We start from the raw sequence: 21,088 nt of genomic DNA on the forward strand, positions 1-21,088 counted from the left end.
AAACAAAAATTTTATAAGGACCGTATTTTACTTTCTTTAAAATTAGATGTTGAAAATTGAATGTAGAGATTGAAACTCTTAACCACAAGATAAAAGATCAAGATATTATCATAAAAGATCAAGAAGAAAAAATTATTGAATTAGAGAAATTGATAGAAGAAGAAAAAAATTATTGAAGGAAAATGGAAAATAATTATGATGAGGATTTTGACGCTTTTTTTAATTTTATTATGGTTATATTATTTATTATTTTTTATTATTTTAATTTTTGTTGTATATGTAAAGATAATGTTTAACAATAAGGACAGAGAAACGGATGATTCCTACTTTTGTCTATTACTTATATCTGGTTGTAATCGTCTTAAATTGAATGAAATACATTCAATAAAAGTCAATATTTTGAACGGGAAGATAAAGATATTGGAAGAAAATATCAAGGAATTAAAGATTTTATTTGATGGTTGTGCTCGCAGATAAATTCCTTATAACACTTCTTGTGACATTATTATTTTTTCAATAATTATATCATTGTATATTTGTTAAAATTGTTATACTATTGAAGAGAAATTTATGAAAAAGATAAAATACCAAGAAAAGAAGATTCTCGAGGTACAGAAATTAATGAAAAATACGTATTTGTCGGAAGAAAGTATCGGTATTGGTGGCGGTGATGAATGGAAATGACTTAATTCATTGTTATCTTAATGGACTTTATTTATTTCCATATGATAAAAATCTTTTAAGAAAATTTTTCTAAAATTATATTGTTCACTCTTTATCAAAGAATAACGAATTGACAATTACTGATCAAAAAAAATTTATAATTTTATTTTAAAACATAAATTATATTTTATAGATTATAATATTTATACAAATGAACAAAAATATATAGAAAAAATTATTAGTAAAGAATTATATTTTTTTACGAAAGCTTTTATTAATATAACAAAAAAAGAATAGGATTAAACAAAATCATTTGTTGATAATTTTGTAAAAAAATTTGTTGAGTTTTTTGTAAAAATAAAAAATTGTTCATTTTTTGTTAGGTATATATTCATTTTACTTTTCATGTTTTGTATCATTTGATTTCATATACTTTCAAACAACACAACATTTCAAACAACATTTCAAACAACATTTTTAGAGATTCGGTAACAGTTATACAAAGTTATACTAATGGAAAAGCAATCCTTAAAAATAAAGTATGCAGTTATAATCGTTTTAGCAAGCTATCTTTTTTTCAAAATCTGTTTACTCTCCATAAAATGATGGGTTGTGTTGTAAAGATGAATTGAAAATGAATTTGCAAGCATGTGAAAAATTAGTAAGTGTGTTGAATAAAATTGCTAATAAAGATGAAGGTGAAGATTTGCATAAAGTTTTGTTTTCATGTAATGAAAGCGTGTTATCTTGGAACGTGACTCAGGTAAATTAGTTTTAAAAACACAAAAATCATCTTGTACTGAGGATGAAAGTGTAACTATTTGTTTTGATGATAATAACAAAGAGTGGGATAAATGTTTCAATCCAAGTGATTTAAATGATATTTTAATGATTGATTGGGCGGATGAATTTTACAAAGTGTATTTAAAAAAAGATGACGATTTAAAAACTATATCACAAAAATTGCAACAATTTGTGCATCTTCTCGTGATTTTAAAAAATTAAAGAAGAGAACAAAAAACAATACAAAGGAAGGGAAGTTACGAAAAAAAAAGTAAAAGAGAAATGCCAAAACCGTGGCAAGAAAAAAAAGAAAAATGAATATTGAAAATGGTAATGACATTGAAAATGATAATGATATTGAAGCTATTTATATGTTTAAAGAGTTTTCTAATATATTGGATATTTCAATATATGATTGCATTGTTTATCATAGTGAAATTATGAATGAAATTTTAAAGGAAAATATAGGAAAGAAATATGATTTTGTAGAAATTTATAAAAAATATGGAAATGATGAAAGGGAAAGAATATATAATAACTTTTTCTTTCAGTGCTTGATTATCATTGTCCTCCTTTTCCAACGAATGTCAATGATGACAATGATGAGAAGAACGAAGAAGAAGAAGGGTTAGAGCAATTGAATAGAGCCATAAATAATAAACTGATACAAGAAAATAAAGAGTGTAATTATTTTGTAATCAATATGAGAGTTGTTACAAAAATTCTTCCTATTGGATCCAAAGTAATTAACTGTTATGATGTTTTCACAGGGGGTCTACCATCAAGAGTTTTTATAGTTTTCCAAGAAACAGCAATATTTAATGGTTAATATCAACTCAATTGTCACTTATATAAATTATTGAATTTCTGTTGTTGTTGTGCACGTACTAATTGTGCAGTAACACACGAGTATCGGGATCGAAAAGACGCATATTCGAATTTAAAGAAAATTTTAAACAAAAAAAATGAAAAAATGAATTTTGATTATTCCCGATTTAAGTCTGAATGTGGATATATCGGATTTGATTCATCTCCTAATCAAGATAGTTTTACCGAAGTTTTATCGGGAAAAATACCTGTGATTTTGGGTTTGATATTAATTTAAAAAATGGAACAACTGAAGCATATATGATGATATTTTTTGGAGAATTTAGAAATCAAATGAATTATGGATATAAAATTCCTATATATTTTGAATATCGATTTTAACTTTTTTATTATTGTTGTGTATTCAACATGAGAAGAACAAAAAAAATTATTATATAAATTAAAGAGAAAGAAAAAAAATTTAAAAAGAAAAAATATAAAAGTAATTGATATTATTTCCATTAAAAAAACAAATTGTATACATTGATTCAGTAATAAATCTTAATTACTTATAATGGATGACAAAAAAATGTAAATGAAGAGGGAAAGTATGATATGAAAAATGAAGATAATAAAGAAAATGTGGACGAAATTGATAAAGAAAAAGAAAATTTAGTTAAAGAAAAAATAATTTTGATTGAGAAAAATTTGATTCTGGTGATAATGATTATGATTTTGATGATGATGATGATGATAATGTATATGAGGATGAAGATGATGATGAAGAAAATATTTTAAATGAAGAGGTTTTAAGAGCACTTGTAAAATTAGTTGAGTTTTCAAAACAACAGAAAAAAAGTGAAAAAAATGACATTATTCCAAGTTTAAAATTATTTATTAGCTCTAGACTAGAAAGTAGAATAAAATTAATTAAAAATAAAAAGATATTTCAAAAGTTGATTTTTATTTTAAAAAATATTTTAAATGATAAAATAATTTTACATGAAGAAATAAGTCCATATCATAAAAAATTGTTATTAAGAAGCTTAAAACAAAAACGTAGTGACGATATAAAACATTTATTATGTGAAGATGTTCAAACAGGGTACTTATTAGAAGTTGCTTATAACAAAATTAAAAGTAATGGTAAATGATAGTGTTGAGACATTTGGTCTTGTTGACACAAGTAAAATAAATACATTATTAGTAGAATTGAAGAGAAGACGTGAAGAAGATGATTTGATTAATGGGATAACTAATAATACAAAAAGACATGAAGTAATAAAAGCATATGATATATAAAAAAAAAGAGAAAAAAAAGAAATAAAAGGAAATTTATTTAATTTTTTAAATAAAGCGAGTGATTTGAGATAAGCTGAAAACGAGGACGTTGTAGATACAGATGATATAATGGATGATGGCGATACTTTAAATATAGATGGTGGGGGTACTCCCTTTAAAACACCAATAATAACGAGGGGTTCAAAAGCACAACATCAAAAATTAATTTCAATATTTTTCAATAATCATGGTATCATCAAAAAAGATTTGAAAATAAATGGGAAGAAATTTAATTTTACCTATTTTGATTTAGTAAATTATTTAATATCTAATACAAAAACATTAAATCTCAAAAAACATGAATTAAGATCTATTTCACCTGTGTTGAAAAGAAAAGGAATGCAAATCTCATAGATTAAAAATAATAAAATCATGGAGATGTATTTAAATTCTAATGCAAAAAATACAACTGGTAAAAGACGAAGTTTACAAATACCTATTGTTGTAATTTACCATTCTCTGGCTTTATTTAACTTTAAAACACAACTTAAAATACTACAAAACAGTAATATGGCGGATTATATATATATATATGAGTACCGCTAGTCTGAAGTACCGCAAATAGTGGCACAGAGAGACCAATACCAATAAAACAATAATACAACATTCTCCGTACCTTAAACAGAACTGATAATAACACTTATGAGTTCAAAGTTTAGAGTTTATTCGTCTTCAAAACCATAACGGGTTGGTCGTTTTACGACACGCACTGAGCGCCTCAGAGGGTATGTTGCTGTCCCAATTCAGTTGAAATACTCTCCTTCTCAACTGCCCTATGCTCAGCCGGAACATGTGTCTGGTCCTTTCCCTCTACAATAGGCGGCATGGTGGCAGGGATGGTGTGATTATGAGCTCTAGGCCATGGTGCCAGATCTCTCAGTGATACCGTTGATTCTCTGCCGTCCAAATGTTTAATATGGGCATAAGTAGGGCTAGCTTCCTTCAACTCTACCTGGTCAACAAGTGGATCATTCTTGCTTGTTCTAACATACCGGCGGAGCAGAACCGGTCCGGGGACTGTAACCAGGTGAGAAGTGAAGTACCATGTGTCCAACGGCGTTGGAAGCCAAAAAACCTCTCCTGTGGAGTTGAGTTGGTGACAGTGGAGAGAAGAGACCTTGCTGAATAAAGCACGTCAGGGAGTACAATTTCCCATTTATTGTCCGGCAGGCTTGCTGACTTGAGAGATAAGCGAATAGCTTTCCACACTATACCGTTATAGCGTTCTACTTGGCCATTGCCTAACGGGTGGTAGGATGTAGTTCGGCTCGTGGCAATGCCTCTCTGAGAGAAGTATTCTTTAAGTTCCTGGACATGAATGAGGCAACTCGGTCTGAATGGATGAAGCCTGGCGTCCTACACAGAGTGAATAACTGATCCAAGCATCTGATAACGTTTGATGAACTCATGTTTGGGAAGGCGAAAGCGAAAGGGAAGCGTGAATACTCATCCACGACTGTTAGCATATAGGGATTATAACTAGTCGTAGGTAGTGGACCTTTAAAGTCCACGCTGAGTCGCTCCATAGGTCGGGTAGCCTTGATGAGTACTCTTTGTAGTGGTTTGTAAAATTGGGGCTTGAGCTCAGCACAGACCCTATAACTAGAACACACCTTCTTAACTTCTTCTGTAGAGTAAGGGAGGTTTTTCGATCTGATGAAATGTAACAATCGAGTGACACCTGGGTGCCATTGAGCAGCGTGTAGCTCAGTAAGGCTAGCTGCAGGTATGGAAGCTGTAAAAGCCCGGGTAAATGAGTCGGGAGCAGCGTTATCCTTACCGGGCCGGTATTTTATGGTGTAGCTAAAAGAGGCTAGTTCTAGCCTCCATTCCTGGATTTTATTGTTCTTTACTTTGGTGCGTCTTCGGTTGTCAAACATAAAGGCGGCTGACTGCTGATCGGTTTTGAGTGTAAAATGTCTGCCTGCAAGAAAATGTTGCCACTTCCTAACAGCTTCAATTATGGCCACTGCTTCCTTCTCTACTGCAGGATAGTGGAACTCATTCCCTTGGAGGGTCTTAAACATAAACGCTACCGGGCTGCCTCTTTGGTTTAGTGTAGCAGACAGGGCAGCTTCTGAAGCATCAGTCTCTACAACGAAGGGGAAGCTCTCGTCAATAGAGTGTAATGATGCTTTCTGCAGCTCCTCCTTCAGCATTGTGAATGCATTCAGGGCATCGCCATCAAGTGGAAATGAGGTTGCTTGTAGTAGCGGCTGTACTTTGTCAGAATAGTTTGGTGTCCATTTTGCGTAGTATGCAAACATACCGATAACTCTTTTCAAGGATTTGGAATTTTCGGGAGGAGGGAAGCTTTTAAGTGGACGAAGCCTTTCCTGATCTGGGGCGATGACACCATTCCCTATACAGTAGCCAAGTAGATTGATAGAAGACTTGGACTCTACTGTCTTGTTTTCATTCAGAGTGAGGTTTCGGCGCTTTACAGCTTCTCTGAATTTCCTCACATTTTCGTCATGCCCGAACTGATCGTAGCCTGCAACAGTTATAGTATCAAGGTAAGGAAATGTATCTTTCAGGCCCTCCTCTTCTACGAACTTGTCCATCACTCTTTGGAAAACTGCGACGCCGTTGGTTACTCCAAAGGGGAGTGCGACAGAACTGGTAAAGCTTACCATTGGCCTCAAAATCGGTAAATTTTCGGTCGGCTTTCTTGATCGGTACCTGGTGATAGGCACTCCTTAAGTCGAGCGTTAAGAAGACTCTATATGAAGCTAGGTTGTTGACCATGTTGTCGATACGGGGTAACGGGTATGCATCGAGCTCCGTGTAGAGGTTGACGGTTTGAGAATAATCAATGCAAAGCCGCTTCTTGTGTCGTTTTAGTGGGTCCTTTGATACGATGACTTGAGCCCTCCAGGGCGAGGTGCTATGTTCGATTATGCCTTCAACGAGTAGGTGGTTAATTTCTTGTTTGATAAATTCCTGGTCCTCCCAGCTGAATTTCCGCGACTTGCTTGCGATAGGCTTACATTGGGGGAGGAGGTTCGCGAAGAGGGATGGTTCCTCAATAGATGCTGCTGCAAGAACACATACAGGTACCCCGTTGGGTACTTCAAGTTCGGGCTTTTCCCCACCAAACTCAATGACAACACTTTTATGTTCCCTTCGAAAGTCCTGGCAAAGAATGATATCACTACAGAGATCCTTCAGTACCCCTAGATGTACAGATGAATAACACTGGTGGCCTAGTTTGATGTCAACAAAGCAATGGCCAAGAACTTTGGCTTTAAGTGATGTGAGAGCCATAGACAAACTGTCATCTGACTTGAGTAATTTGAGGTTGAGCTGGTTAGCTACCTTGTCGTTGATGTAGCTATCTGAACTCCCAGAGTCAACAAGGGCAGTAAGAACAGTACTGTTGACACTGACTTTGGTGGATGAGGCTTGCATAAGGCTCTTCGGACAGGCGGCACTTATGGAGCAGAGTGAGGCAGATCTTATTGATGCTGTAGTCTTAGTCCCTTTTACAGCCTGAGACTGGCAAACTTTATCGTAATGGCCAGTTTTACCACAATTGTTGCAGACACAACTGCGTGCAGGGCACTCCTTTCTATTGTGAATAGGGCCGCCACAGAAATAACACTTTCTTTGGGGTTTGACTGCTGCTGACACATGGTTATCACTTGGTAAAGGATACTCACCCCCACTTTCAGTAGAAATAGAAGCTGCCGAGTTTTCGGTTGGAGCATAGGCTTCAGAGTTTTTCTGGGCTAAGTCTAACGCGTTGGCCTGATCAAACGCCGTCTTCAATTCGAGTTGCCTGTTCTCCAGAAGTCGTTGGCGGATTAGTGGTGATAGAAGACCTTTAATAAATGAGTAACGGACTAATTCCTCCCGATATTGTTCTGCAGTCATACTTCTGACGTTACAATCCTTGCTTAACTTTTTAACTTCCTGTAGGAACTCTGTAAGCGACTCACCAGGCTTTTGGCGCCTTGTACCAAGTAGATGACGTGCAAATATTTCATTCGGAGGCTTGATATACAGATTGTTTAGTGCTTCAATAGACGAGTCGAAGTCCTGACAATCTTCGATGTAATCGTAAACGTTATGAGAGACATAATTGATGAGAGTACGGTGTTTGTTTGGGGCTTTATCGCCGCATTCTTGAATGAAGTTGTTGAACGTTCGGAGCCAATGTTTCCACTCTTTCGCGGCTGACGGCAAATTTGGATCCAAGTCGAGACGTTGCGGTTTCAATATCGTTTCCATATTGAAGAATTTAAATAAAGTGAAATAAATAAATAAAGTGAAATAAAGTGAAATAATTTTCGTCATTTGAAAAAGATTTAAAATAAATTAAATCTTCTACAGTTGGCTTAATTTCAGAATTTTCATTTTTGATGGTGCTTTTTTCAATTTTAATAAATAACTGCATACAATATGCAACGGGTATAACAATGGGTGTCCAGGATATTCCTTCAATAAAATGGCAAATACTTGAATAGGTAAAAAATCTATATCATTGAACTATAAAAATACATTTTATAATAACCGTTAATTCTTTAGAGCTTATGTAACGGGAAAAATCCACAAAAAAGGGTATCAATATAATCATTTTTTTTTCACTATGTTACCTGCAAAAACATACTAATAAGAACAATAAAAAATAAAAACCCATTTAAAAATGAAACAATTGATATTTGATAGCATATTTATTTATATACATTGCATAGTTAGAGTTAATATCAACTCTGGGTTTATATTGATTATAATAAAAGTTACAACTATGTCCACCAATATGTCCAACACGACTAAAAATATATACATTATGATCTAAAACAGCACATGACTTTTGATATAACTTCTTTCCATTAATCAATTTCCAAAAAATTACTAATAAAAAAGTGTCATAGTCATACTCTTCATCTAATTCTTCAATATCATTGTCATATTCTTCTTCTTATTCTTCTTCAATATCATCATCACCATCTTTTTTTAAATGCATATAAACTTTATTCAACAATCCGTTGGGGCTTAATAAAGTACAAGCCATATTTCCTTTTTGCAATATTTTTAATAAAAATTTGTCATTAATTTGAAAATAATCTTTTCTTTGTATCTTTCACGAATAAAATGAAAAAAATCAGCGTCAATATAATCCAGAATTAATTTTGCTAAGGTTAACTTAAGCCTTACAAGATAATTGCACTTTTGACAGTTCTGAAATTTACTTTTGCAGAGTTCTTTACATATGCTCATAACTCTATTTTTTTTGAAATAAACCATAACTGTTTCTTAGCAAAAAATTAACATAAAAATCTCTTGTACTTTTTAAAAACCCGTAGCCTGATTTTTTGGAGTGTGCAAATAAAAATATTTAACACTTTATCAATTTCTTTAATATCATAAAAGTTCTTTTCATATTGTCTAACTTTTATCATAAATTGTTTTTGCATCCATACTAAAAATTCTGCGGGTAATTGATATACGTCTTTACAATAAAATTTATAATAAATTCCCACCCTCCAAAAAATTTTTATCAGTATGATACAAATACTCTTTCAAATGACCCATATCGTGTGATGATCTATAATTTTTTACATGACATAAGTTGCAATCATTTTTCTAACATATTTAAAATCATACTTTGTATATAAGATACAAAAGTATTAATTTCTTACCTTTATTTCAAACAGTCTTTAGAATAGTATTTGGAAGAGTCTCCAATAAACAGACTTTAGCGTAAGTGGAGAAGCGTTAATGAAATTGTGATATTAAAAAAATAGCTCGTAAATAAAAGGAAATAGTATTAAATTCTTTCCTTAATTTCAAACAACGCATATTTTTTGGAATAGTATTTTGGAAGAGTCGCCAATAAACATATTTCAGCGTAACTAGAGAAACGTTAATGAAATTGTGATATTAAAAAATTAGCTCGTAAATAAAAGCAACTAATACTAAATTCTTACCTGTACAAGTTTTTCCTCAACAAATAGCGATTGGTCAACGATTTCCAACAAGATTCATTCCAACCAATTTCCTTTTCAACAAAATAACTTCAACAGAGCTTAAGCAACTTTGATGAAATTGTGATATTTACGCGTTCTTAAATACTCTCGTTACAACAAACTACCCTTTGTTTCCGTTTCACGTTGAACGTTAGTATCTACATCTCAATACACAGTGCCTTGGTTTGCTAGTTGCCCTTGAACATTCGAGAACACAAACAAAGCCCATTTACTGTCATCATATCAATTAAATATCAATTAAACATTTTTGACTGGTACAATCTGAGACTGACTTTAACAGAGTCAAAAATGAGCGTTTTGTATTAAAGTAAGATACAAAAATTGTTTTCACCTCTTTAATGTATTTAATAATCAAAGCGATTTGTGCTATGACAAAAATCACAAGTTTTAATACACAGAATCACACCTAAATTCAAAACAGAATTGCATAAACTCGAGAGAATACTAATAATATCTCAAACAAAATCCGTTTGCTGTCATCACATCTATTAAGCAATTATCTTCAATACCTGTGATTGGTACAATCTGACACTGACTTCAACAAAATCAAAAATTTGTATTTTGCATTAAACAAAGATGCAAAAAATTGTTTTCACCCCTTTAATGTGTTTAATAATCAAAGCGATTTGTGTTATGACAAAAATCGCATGTTTTAATACATAGAATCACACCTAAATTCAAAACAGAATTGCATAAACTTGAGAACACTAATAATATCTCAAACAAAATCCGTTTGCTGTCATCACATTTATTAAACAATTATCTTCCATTGCTGTCATCACATTTATTAAGCTATTATCTTCAACAAATTTTAAATATAAGATTTGTATTAAATTTAGTAAAATTCTAACATTTACTGTATAACTTTGCATTCTTTTTGCAATTCTTTGATTTGTTTGATATCATCTTTACACATCAGAAAATATTGATGAACTTGAGATTGGTCGTAATTTTGATTTTTTAATTCAACGCGCATGTGGGTATCGATGCGATGTTCACATTTAGCCACCTTATCATTTATTATATTGTAGAGAAATTTACAGTTTGGCGTTGAATTCATTGCGATACTCGAGTTACAACACACACCTTAACCTTCAACTACTAACAATCAATGTATTTTGTATTGTGACAAAAAACCGCAAGTTTTAATACATAGAAACAATTTTTTTTTATTAATAAATTCAAAACAGAAATGTGTAAATTTTAGACAACACTAATAATATCTCAAAAAAACCCGTTTGCTGTCATCATATCCATTAAACAATTATCTTCAATTATCTTATAGGTGATGATGGAATCTGATACTACTAACTAACAAAATTGAAAATATAAGTGTTATTAAAAAAACTAGATGGAAAAATTTTTTATTTCACAACGTTAATGCATTGAATACTCAATGCAGTTTGTGTTATAACAAAAATCGCAAGTTTTAACATATGCAAAACAAGTAAATGCAAAAACAGTATGTTTATGAGGTCACAAGGTTATGTTTGCGCAAAAAATATTATCTATAAAATTCAAGTATCTATTTCATCTCGTTCACTTGCAACACATACATCGCGAAAGCAGTGAGAAACAAACGGTGAAATCAAACAAAGAAAATGGGAAAATGCCAAAAAGAAAGAATATTACGATACAGAAGACATCAAGCAAAAGTTAAACAACAGAATAAAAAAAAATTAAAATATACAATCACGTAACAAAAGAAGTTTGCGATGAAATGATAGACTTCATTGAAAAAGAAACAATTAAATTTGAAGAAGCCACCAAATCAAGAAAAAGACAATTGGAACACGAAATGAAATTAAATGAACTAAAGAAAAAAAAAGAAGAAGAAAAAGGAAAATATAATTAGAAAATGAAAAGATTATTTAGAATTTATTTTTTTATATGTAAATATATCAGAAGATGAAAAACAACTGCATGTTAATCATTTAAACAAAATTTTCGATGAATTATATTAAATTTTATATGAACTATATTTCACTTTGTCTATCATCGTTTTTTGTTATCACACTCACTTCACTCACTTTGAAGTTCTTCATCCAACTTAGCTTGTGCTAATATTAACTTTACTTGAGTATTTTCTTTTATTTTTTCATATTCAGTTAAAGAACTGCTTAAACAATTGCATTCATCTTGTAAACCTTGAATTTCTTTTGAATATTCATTAGTTTTTGCTTCATTTCGCGCTTGCTTCTCTTTCAATTCTTCTAATTCACTCTGCACGTCAAGTATTTGTTTTGTTAACTCGCGAATTTTTTATAATTTTCGCTAAGTTCGATGTTTACATCATCATCATCATCTATATAATAAAATTTTCTTTTGAGCCAATTTAATGTGTTTGGACTTAAATTTTCTGATGTATTTGCACTAGAATTGTCTGATGTGTTTGCAGTTGATCCTTGTGATTCCTTTTTATAAAACTTAACAAATATATGACAAGTTAGTTCTTCAATGCATACAATTTCAAACAACGAGTCTTTTATATATAGGCAATAAATAATTTTTCTGCAAAAAAATAAATTTCTTACAAATTTTGTATTAGAAACCAAAAATAAATCTAAGCATGCAAATAAAGAGCGTTGAAGGTTATCATGCATATAATCACCATTTATAGTAATAAAAACATGTAGTAATTATTCATTGACGTCAAAAAAATGCAAAGCATCCTAATTAGTAACTTCTAGACACTCAGTAATGCCAATCAAATTAAAAAGTCAAGGTTATATTCTAAATTTAACCAAAAAATAGTATCAGATTGTACCAAGTACAACCAAGGGTATGTAGCAAGTTCAACCAAGGGTATGTAGCAAGTTCAACCAAGGGTAATCATACTATAAATAGATGAAATGAAAGGAAATATAATTTTTATATAAAAATCGAGTAGTATATAAGAGCGTACTCGTTAAAAATTTCTTTATTATAAAGAAAAAATGGCATCAAACGTGTCATATGAAAATGTTTTACCCTATTTGAAAGATAGAAGAAACAAAAATCGTTTTGTCCATTTTATAAAGAGAAATAAATGAAAAGAAAAAAATTTAAAAACAAATGAAAATCAAGAAGAAAATCAATTTCAAGAGAATAATGAATATGTTTCTCTACAAACACCAATACCAAATTGGACAAATACTGAGACAAATACCGAGACAAATTCTGAGACAAGCTTCATCGAAAATCAAAATCGTGCATCATCATCATCAGATTCTCCACAACCAATGGATGAAGATACAGCAGAAAGAAGTGATGGTAAAACTCGTTTGAAAACTTATCATGATAATATTCAAAAATCATCTCCTTTATCCATAATTAATAATGTATATTCATCAAAAAATTCTCCTACTAAAAAAAATACAACTCTTATGAATATCATGTCTCCAATCTCAACTACAAGTATGATGTCACCAAGCACGATTTCTTTCTTAAATTACGATATCCCCACACCGCGCACTATTTTAAGAGAACTTGAAGACGTTGAATTTAGTCAAGATCGGGGGTTTACAACTCCTCCTAATAATAATAATGTTGTGAATCAAAATCAAGGAAATACATCTCCTCCTCCTGAACAAATGAACCAAGATCAAGAATTTGCAACTTCTAATAATACTGTGAATCAAGATCAAGTATTTGCGCATCTTAATCTAATATTTACAAGTCTTCCTCATAATGTTAATGAATGGTTGAAGAACACAACAACGAAATCGCTAAAAATCCTGAATACTCTTGTCTCTTGTAATATGTTATTTTTAAGCACTGAACAAAATTGTGTTAACAGGCAGTTTTATTCACTTATAAAGGGAAATATCATATGTAAAAATGAGGAAGAAGCAAATTTTTTAATTTATCTATTTGAGAGAAAGAAAAAATTACTTGATCAATTAAAAGAACTCAACCAAAAATGTCTTAAAATTCCCTTATATATATCAATTTGTAAATACTTCATATAATACTTCATATAATAAAAAAATTCATGTTTTTGTATTTTATTGAGGATAGTATCAGATTGTACCAGACACGGCTCTTAAAGATGCTCGTTTAATTGATGGGAAGAGAGTTGGTGTTAATAAATCAACTCTACATATCGGACAACTAGAAAATCCATTTAATAATAATTGTCTCAAACAATCAAAATGTAATTTGTCTCCACATTTTAACATTCCAAATCCAATTAATGTATCTTCCAAACATATCATACATTGATCGTGTACACTATCTTTTTTGTATATATGATATTGATTTTTTCCTTTTTCCTTTTTGAAGCACATTGCACAAGTATCAAAACGAAATGATCTATGTAAGTCAATTCTACAAATACCACATTTTACACAATGATAAGGATCTTTCGAATAATCATCGTAAACATTACATTCGCCACAAAAATAGTCAGCCAACTTTTTCTTACACTTGATACAGTGCTGTTGAAATCCTTGCTCAAATCCGCAATAATTACACATTATCCAGGAAATTTCTTTTGGATTTACTTTTTTATTGCAAAAATTATCTTTATTATGACAATGATGACATTGGTAAAATCTTTCACAACATTTAAAATAAAAAGAACAATTTTTTTAGAGTGTATACAAGTTGTAAACATACATTGATACTTGTCGAGACGACGGACTTGTAAACGGACATTGATACTTTATCGAGACGACGGACTTGCCATTTCAAACACCACACCACGAGAAACAGAGAACATGCCGCATCTTCAACAACAATGGACTACGCATGACTATTGAAGCAAAGAAAAAAATAATTGACTTCCTTGACATCACCTTCAATCTTAACAATTTTTCATATCGACCTTACACAAAACCCAACACTTCTCTGCAATACGTCCACAGCGAAAGCAACCATCCACCAACCATAACGAAGAACATACCCGTTGCCATCAACAAACGTCTATCATCCCTATCATCCGACAAAGCATCATTTGACCAAATAACTGCACCATACCAAAAATCACTCGACGAAAACAGATACCGATACACATTAAAATTCGACTCAGACGCTACTGCCAAACGGAAAAACTGACTTCGACAAAATATACTTTGGTACAACCCTCCATTTAGCAAAAACGTCTACACGAGCATTGGCCACAAATTCCTTTCATTAATCGACAAACACTTCCCCATAGACCATAAACTCAGGAAAATATTCAACCGCAACACCTTCAAACTCAGCTACAGCTGCATGAACAATATCGAACAAATAATTAACAACCATAACAATTATATACTGACATATATTACATTACATATATTTTGACATTGTGACTACATACAAGGCGAGTTGTTCCACCTTGCCGGGATCACGTTTATTGCTTACCGAGTTACTCGCTTAGGCGGGATGAAAATTCCCATGTAATTGCATTCTGCCAAGTTAGCACGGCAAAACGTGCCAAAAAGTTTGATTTACGCATGCGTTTATTTGTGAGTTTATTGTATGTCTATTTGCTGACAACTTGCATGATGTAATAGTCCCCTAACTATTAATCCAATTTGATCAATATGTCGGCAATAGCCCTGCACTATAAGTTGAAAGGTCAGGGTTAAGGTTAGCCGTCAATTTCGCTTGCTTGTAGAATATGGAATTATCACCGGGAGTTTGAAAAATAAATCGCGGGGTACAGGGATATAACTACCAATGAAATCTTTCAGGAGAGTTTCCACGCACGCAAGTTAAGTATTTCTCATACCAAAATCAAGTGAAAATAGATCACACATTTTCACCCTCTGCTTTAAAATCATCGACATAGATCAATTAACTTTCTTTCTCATAATCACAGAAGCTCTTCACGTCAACAAAACTGATCTTTATTTCAATGTTCAAGTTCATTATTACAACACTATATTTACTTTACGATAGGATATCTTTATGTCATAAAATTTTAATGAATAATTTATCCCTACTATAACTTCCTATATATATTGTATCATAATACTTAACACTAACTATTCTACAATGAAGATGACATTCTGATGTCGAAACATGTTTGCTCTTAAAAAACTCGTCGTTTTTCTCAAATGTTATTTAAAAATGACTATTACAGTTGCCTTTTTTAGAAACCATGCTTTGCCAAATCTCTTGCTAGTGATTATTACACTGCCTATGTAACCATTATCACTGGTAGTCATAGTATTGCTTCAAAATTTAGACTGTACCTTTACGAAATAAAGTGAAATGTCAAATAATCCAAAAATGCTCTGATGAATACGCAACACAAGTATGAAAAATCTGCCCAAGCACGTAGGAGTCTCACTTTTTATAGCAATGCACGTGTTTACCATAAAACGGCTACAAATTGTAGATTAATTTATATTGAGCTTTGCTTATCATTCTCCCAAGACTTTCGCGAAATTTCACTTTCAAATCACCATATCACCACATAATTCCATAACTGACATTTTTAAATAGTTAAGCACGTACTCGCTCAGAATCGTTTGAAATGAGCATAGTTAAGGGCGAATTCAGAATACGTGTGATAGGCATGCAGAATTCAAGCAAAATGTAGGAAGTTATCGTGTCTGTTGTTTCTACGATTAAATTTCAAAAGCTTGGGCTTACCTTTATCAAATGCCATCAAATGTCGTGTATATAAAGCATTATTTCGAGAAATCGAGAGGATACATCAAGTATTTGCGTAGGATCTACACTCGTGGTACGTGCACCTACACGCGCGACGCGATACTGTAACTAGCTTATATGGCTTTTTCCCTTCGAAATAGGTATGCAAAGAGTACATTTTGGTAGTTTCTCAACGGTTTTGGATCATGTTGCTATTATTCTTTCAATAGCATTTCATACTACCCGCTGATTACCACATGAAAAGTTTTATGAAGAACACAGTTCATGTATTAAAAACAAACGAAATATTACTTCCAAACCTCGTACTGTGATTAATGCATTTGGTGATATAACGTGAGCAAGCACTATCAAAATAAGAAGGTATAAAATAGAAAACATGATTTTAACCTTCAATTCATCGTCACAAATAGGCTTGAGCGCTCGTGGAGTTCTGGGGCCAGTTGCACGAAGCTTGATAAGCGTTATTCATTGGATGGTAAACTTTTTAAACTTGGAATCTTAGAAGCAATTTTTGAGATTACAGTAATTGCTTAGTTCAAATCTTATATTTTTCCTTTACAAGAAGTTTTTTAACCCTTTGCTATCAACGGGCAACGCTATCCATGCTTCGTGCAACCGGTCCTTTGTCTTTTTCATAAACAAATATAGCTATCTAATAGTAATGCAGGCTATGCAATTTAAATTTTCAATTTATAAAGATTTTTATACCTAAGAAGACTCTAATTCTTTTAAAACTCATGCTTGTCTATTTGGAGGTTGCAAATTCCTAAAATTATTGACGTTTCAACAGTAAATGCGACGATTGGGGGTGAGTTTACTCTTAAACAACAGCCAATTAACGATACGAAGACTCGAAGAGTAGAGTTTATATTGTTAATTTTATGGATATAACTATCAAAGTTACATGTCTTTACTCACGAAGTATTGGAGAATTTTTTATTTCAAACTATTTCAAATCAAATCCACTGGTTAGGATTTTAAACAAAATATATAGAATTTTTCAATACACTAATTTCATGGTAATTTCCAATAATTCTGCTCCTATAAAATATTTTGAGTTATACCCGCCACAGTTTACCAAGTAAACTGCTATTATTCCTGAAGTCGAACTTCGATCAGATGTTTTTTTCAATATAAATAATATCATTTTGAGCTTACTCAATATATCTCATGTTTAGTTTTTTCAGCGAGAGTTCACTCCGCACACAAGAAAACAATTCAAAACAGCCATCACAAATATTTGCGATTATATTTCAGACAAATGCTATCTATAATAATAACATGGTTGCCTCGGGATCATTTGTTATCTCTGGGACGTTTACTGTTGAATCATAGGGATGAGAGATATTTAGTTCTAAATATACCTCATCAATATATTCATTAGGGGCGTTTAGACTAAACATCCCTCATCAATATTTAGACTATGTTCACATGATATCGGTACAAAACTCTACCAGTAGAGTTATATACCGTTTCGAACTGTATGGCGGCTTTCAATTTATTTGAGTTATATTTACCTGAGCTTTACAAATTTTGGATGACCATATTTACCACGGTCACGACTCATTTCTAGCTGGGAAAAGGTTTGCCTAACTGTAATGAAACTCTTAGATTAGGTGTTCACACGTAACGGAAACGGTATAGTTTTGTACACCCGCTGCTTCCACAGCCCTGCCTTTACATCTTAAAAATTTTTGAATTATGGTTTCTACAAGTATAGAGTATACGACAAAAGATGATGTCGGAGATGAAGCAGCACTGAACACCATGAACAAATAATATCATTGAAGAAAGCGAAGAATTGCAAGTCACATCAATTGATGGCATTTGAATGTAGCTATAGCAACCACCTTTGTAGGATGAGGGAAGCAATGACAGCAATGAGTGAATCACTCAGGTTAATGCAGCAAACATCACAATCGCACAGTAGAATCTACTCGTAAGAGTAAAGCAGGTGCTTTAGTCTTGCAGTAGTGGATCCAGCGTTAGTCAAAATAAATTACAGCTCCTTAATTTTAAATTCAAAGTACTTTTAGAAAAACACTATTGGTTTTGAATTTCTAAAGAATATAATGTCACCAATGGATAGTTCAAATGGCTTAGAAATGTAAATATATGCCAAAATGTGCTGCAATAAGTTATTTTGAGTAACCCTTGATCCGCCACTGATCTCAGAATCAGGGCATGACTCAGATTGCGAAGTCTTGTTGGCAAAAAACGAAGAAACTGCGACCAAGTGCATTTCTGAAACAGAACAACTAGCAGTAAAACAGCTACAGGAAGAGTATTCGCAAACACTTGACGAAACGGAAAAAACTTCACCAATCGTCAACAAGAAGCTGGCCTCAATTATCAATCAACGTTGTCTGAACAAGCTGGGATGAGCAATTAGTAATCACCAAAATTTGGGGGAAATTAAACAGTGCAGCTAGAAGGCTGATCTACAATTGAGTGCCATTCAATCAGCCCTGAGGAATGTCTGTAATATAGCAGCACAAACCACCAATAAACTGTTTGTTGCTTGGATCGTGTAAACGGGCCTTGACAGCAAATCACCCCACCCTATAATATACATTGAGTATGGAAACACGATTATATCATTTCCAACGATCTTCACTAGAGTTAATTTGTCTGTTAAGACCTTTTACAACCGTATTTCAAGCTCAAACTCAAATTAGGCTTGTATTCCTTTATCAGCTTCAGATAGTTGATAACATAGTTATTTGCACTGTACTTACAATATCGCGATAAGAACGGTAACGAATGTCACTACCTTACATGATGGCGTATGTATTTTATCGGCGTCCGAATGCCGAATCCGTAAAAAATCTATAGACATAACTAAAGCATGGTATGATCAATGAAGCATGTAAATTGATCATCGCTGGCATGGTTTACTTGTCCTGTTTTAACAGGTGATCTTGAAGCACCAGGTTTTGTAGCATTTGGAGCAATTTTCGGGGGACTTTTTACAAATGCTGGCTCGCAATCTTGGGATGAAACCACAAGTAAAAAATCAGTTATCTTTCAAATTGACGTGAAGAAATAATTTAAAAAATCCGAAGTAGGTGGCATTGGACGCCTGATGATTGGGGGTGCGTCAATTGGCATCGCAGCAGGAATAGTCAGCAGTGGAAAAGCAGCTTTGTCAGATGCAGTTTCCTTTAGTCAATATATTGGAATGGGAATGGAACAAGGAGTTGCTGTTGGAGCAATATGGTCTTTGTGCGCTGATCTCACAAGAAAAATAGTTGACTAGGAAAAGAATCACTCTAAAGGATTTCGCCTTCCATGCCCTATTCCTTGGTTTGATAAGAGCAGTATTAAGAATAGTAGGAGGTGGCGATGTGCGGCCACTAAAGCTTTAGTCAATGGTGATTCATCGGCAACATCACCAACGATTGAAGGCGACGCATCCGAACTATTATTATTCTTTTTGGCTCTATAAAAACTAAATAAATTATTGCTTCATCGGTAAACATCTTGCCATTAGTGGGTGCAAGCCGCCATTAAAAAACCTTCCATGCACATTTTCGAAAAACTGGCAAAGCATGTAAAGAATAGAGATGCGAACATATTATTGAGTACACTACATCAAAGTGAAAAACAAGCAGTTATCGGTGATGAAAGCAAAGAACAATTGCCCAGAAAAACCATTAAATATTACTCCGAAGGAGCCTGGATCTCAAAGATGATCGTAACCTATTATTTAAAGGGACAAAAAGTCACAGAAGAAGTAAGTGGTGATGGAAAGAGGGTAAATATTCCTGCAAGTACAATAAATGTCGTGGTAAAATTTAAAGTCAAGCGTCCATGTTGGGGTGACGTCATGAAGTACGATCGTTTTAACAAGACATGGTCAAAACCGTATACACCACACATCTTCCGATACAAGAAAGCCACTGATCGCACATTTACTCTTAGAGGTAATCTACGGTGAGAGGCGGTTTTGAGAGTCACTGATGAATACCATTAAGGAAACAAATGAAATGGGAGCAGGTAAGAAAGGTGAATAATTTTATGTAGCTAACAATGGAATCAACATTTGTTGTGTTTTATTGTGTCGTGTTTGCTTTTAACCTAGATATCACAAGTATCTATCAAATAAGAATGGCGATAGCGATAAATACAAATTATTCGCTTTTACAACATTTACACACTTTAAATGACATTGATTCTGCTGGAAGTTTCATGAATTCATGTCAAATTTTCTAGATTTCCCAAGCACAAGTCGTACTTGTGGAAAGTTCACGGTTGATAATACAAGAGTAGCCTCACTCATAAATCCTGACCCTGAATAACAACGAATATAGCTACAAAACATTAATCACGGTGTATATGGTAGAGATAGCATTGCTCCCCACCTTATCGATTTTTAAAAAATTACAGTTCCAATTCCAATTGGGCAGCAATTCCATAGAGCATGCAAGGATTGTTTTTTGGTCATAAACCCTGAGTTATAAACGATTATGAATTATTAACTAGCAACAGTACAATCTACAATAATTAGGAAATTGAAAACATTTTCCATCTTTATAACAGTGATGGATCTATAGGAAAGGCCTTCACAGCGGTACTCACCCCTGTAGGTAATGGTCAACAGGGGTGCATAGAGGGGTGCAAATTGCAAAAATAAGTTAAATTTTATTCTACTTTTCATGGAAAAAGCCTTTACATAGACTGTATATCGTTATACTTTATTTAAAGTAAATGATAGTTATTTTTAATTTAAAAACTATGGTAGGCGTTTACAAAAATGAATAAATTGATAAATAATTGAACAACTGAACTTTAGGTAATCACTAAGACAAGCACCCACCGAAAAAATTCTTCCTGGATCCACCGCTTTCTAAAGATTAATAAAAGCAACCGGTTCTAGTGTTTTTAAGAGGCTTTTTTATTATTTTATC

General features: G+C 32.7%; 1 protein-coding gene and 1 long non-coding RNA gene across 4 annotated transcripts in view; both read right to left on the reverse strand.

The window, feature by feature from the left end:
• The window catches only part of LOC124448722 (TNF receptor-associated factor 3-like), a 64,517-nt gene that overhangs the window by 36,853 nt on the left and 6,576 nt on the right, over positions 1-21,088 (reverse strand). The window lies entirely within an intron of this gene.
• LOC124448740 lies at positions 8,236-9,740 on the reverse strand. Of its 2 annotated transcripts, none has more exons than XR_006949226.1 (3): positions 9,528-9,740; positions 9,240-9,452; positions 8,236-8,547 (listed from the first exon to the last, which is right to left on the reverse strand). It is a non-coding gene; the product is annotated as an uncharacterized LOC124448740 (long non-coding RNA). The 2 variants fall into 2 exon arrangements; XR_006949227.1 differs by having other exon boundaries at positions 8,236-8,591.

This window comes from Xenia sp. Carnegie-2017, unplaced genomic scaffold (assembly GCF_021976095.1).
Source record: "Xenia sp. Carnegie-2017 unplaced genomic scaffold, XeniaSp_v1 HiC_scaffold_23, whole genome shotgun sequence".
In the NCBI taxonomy this organism is placed as follows: Eukaryota; Metazoa; Cnidaria; class Anthozoa; order Malacalcyonacea; family Xeniidae; genus Xenia; species Xenia sp. Carnegie-2017.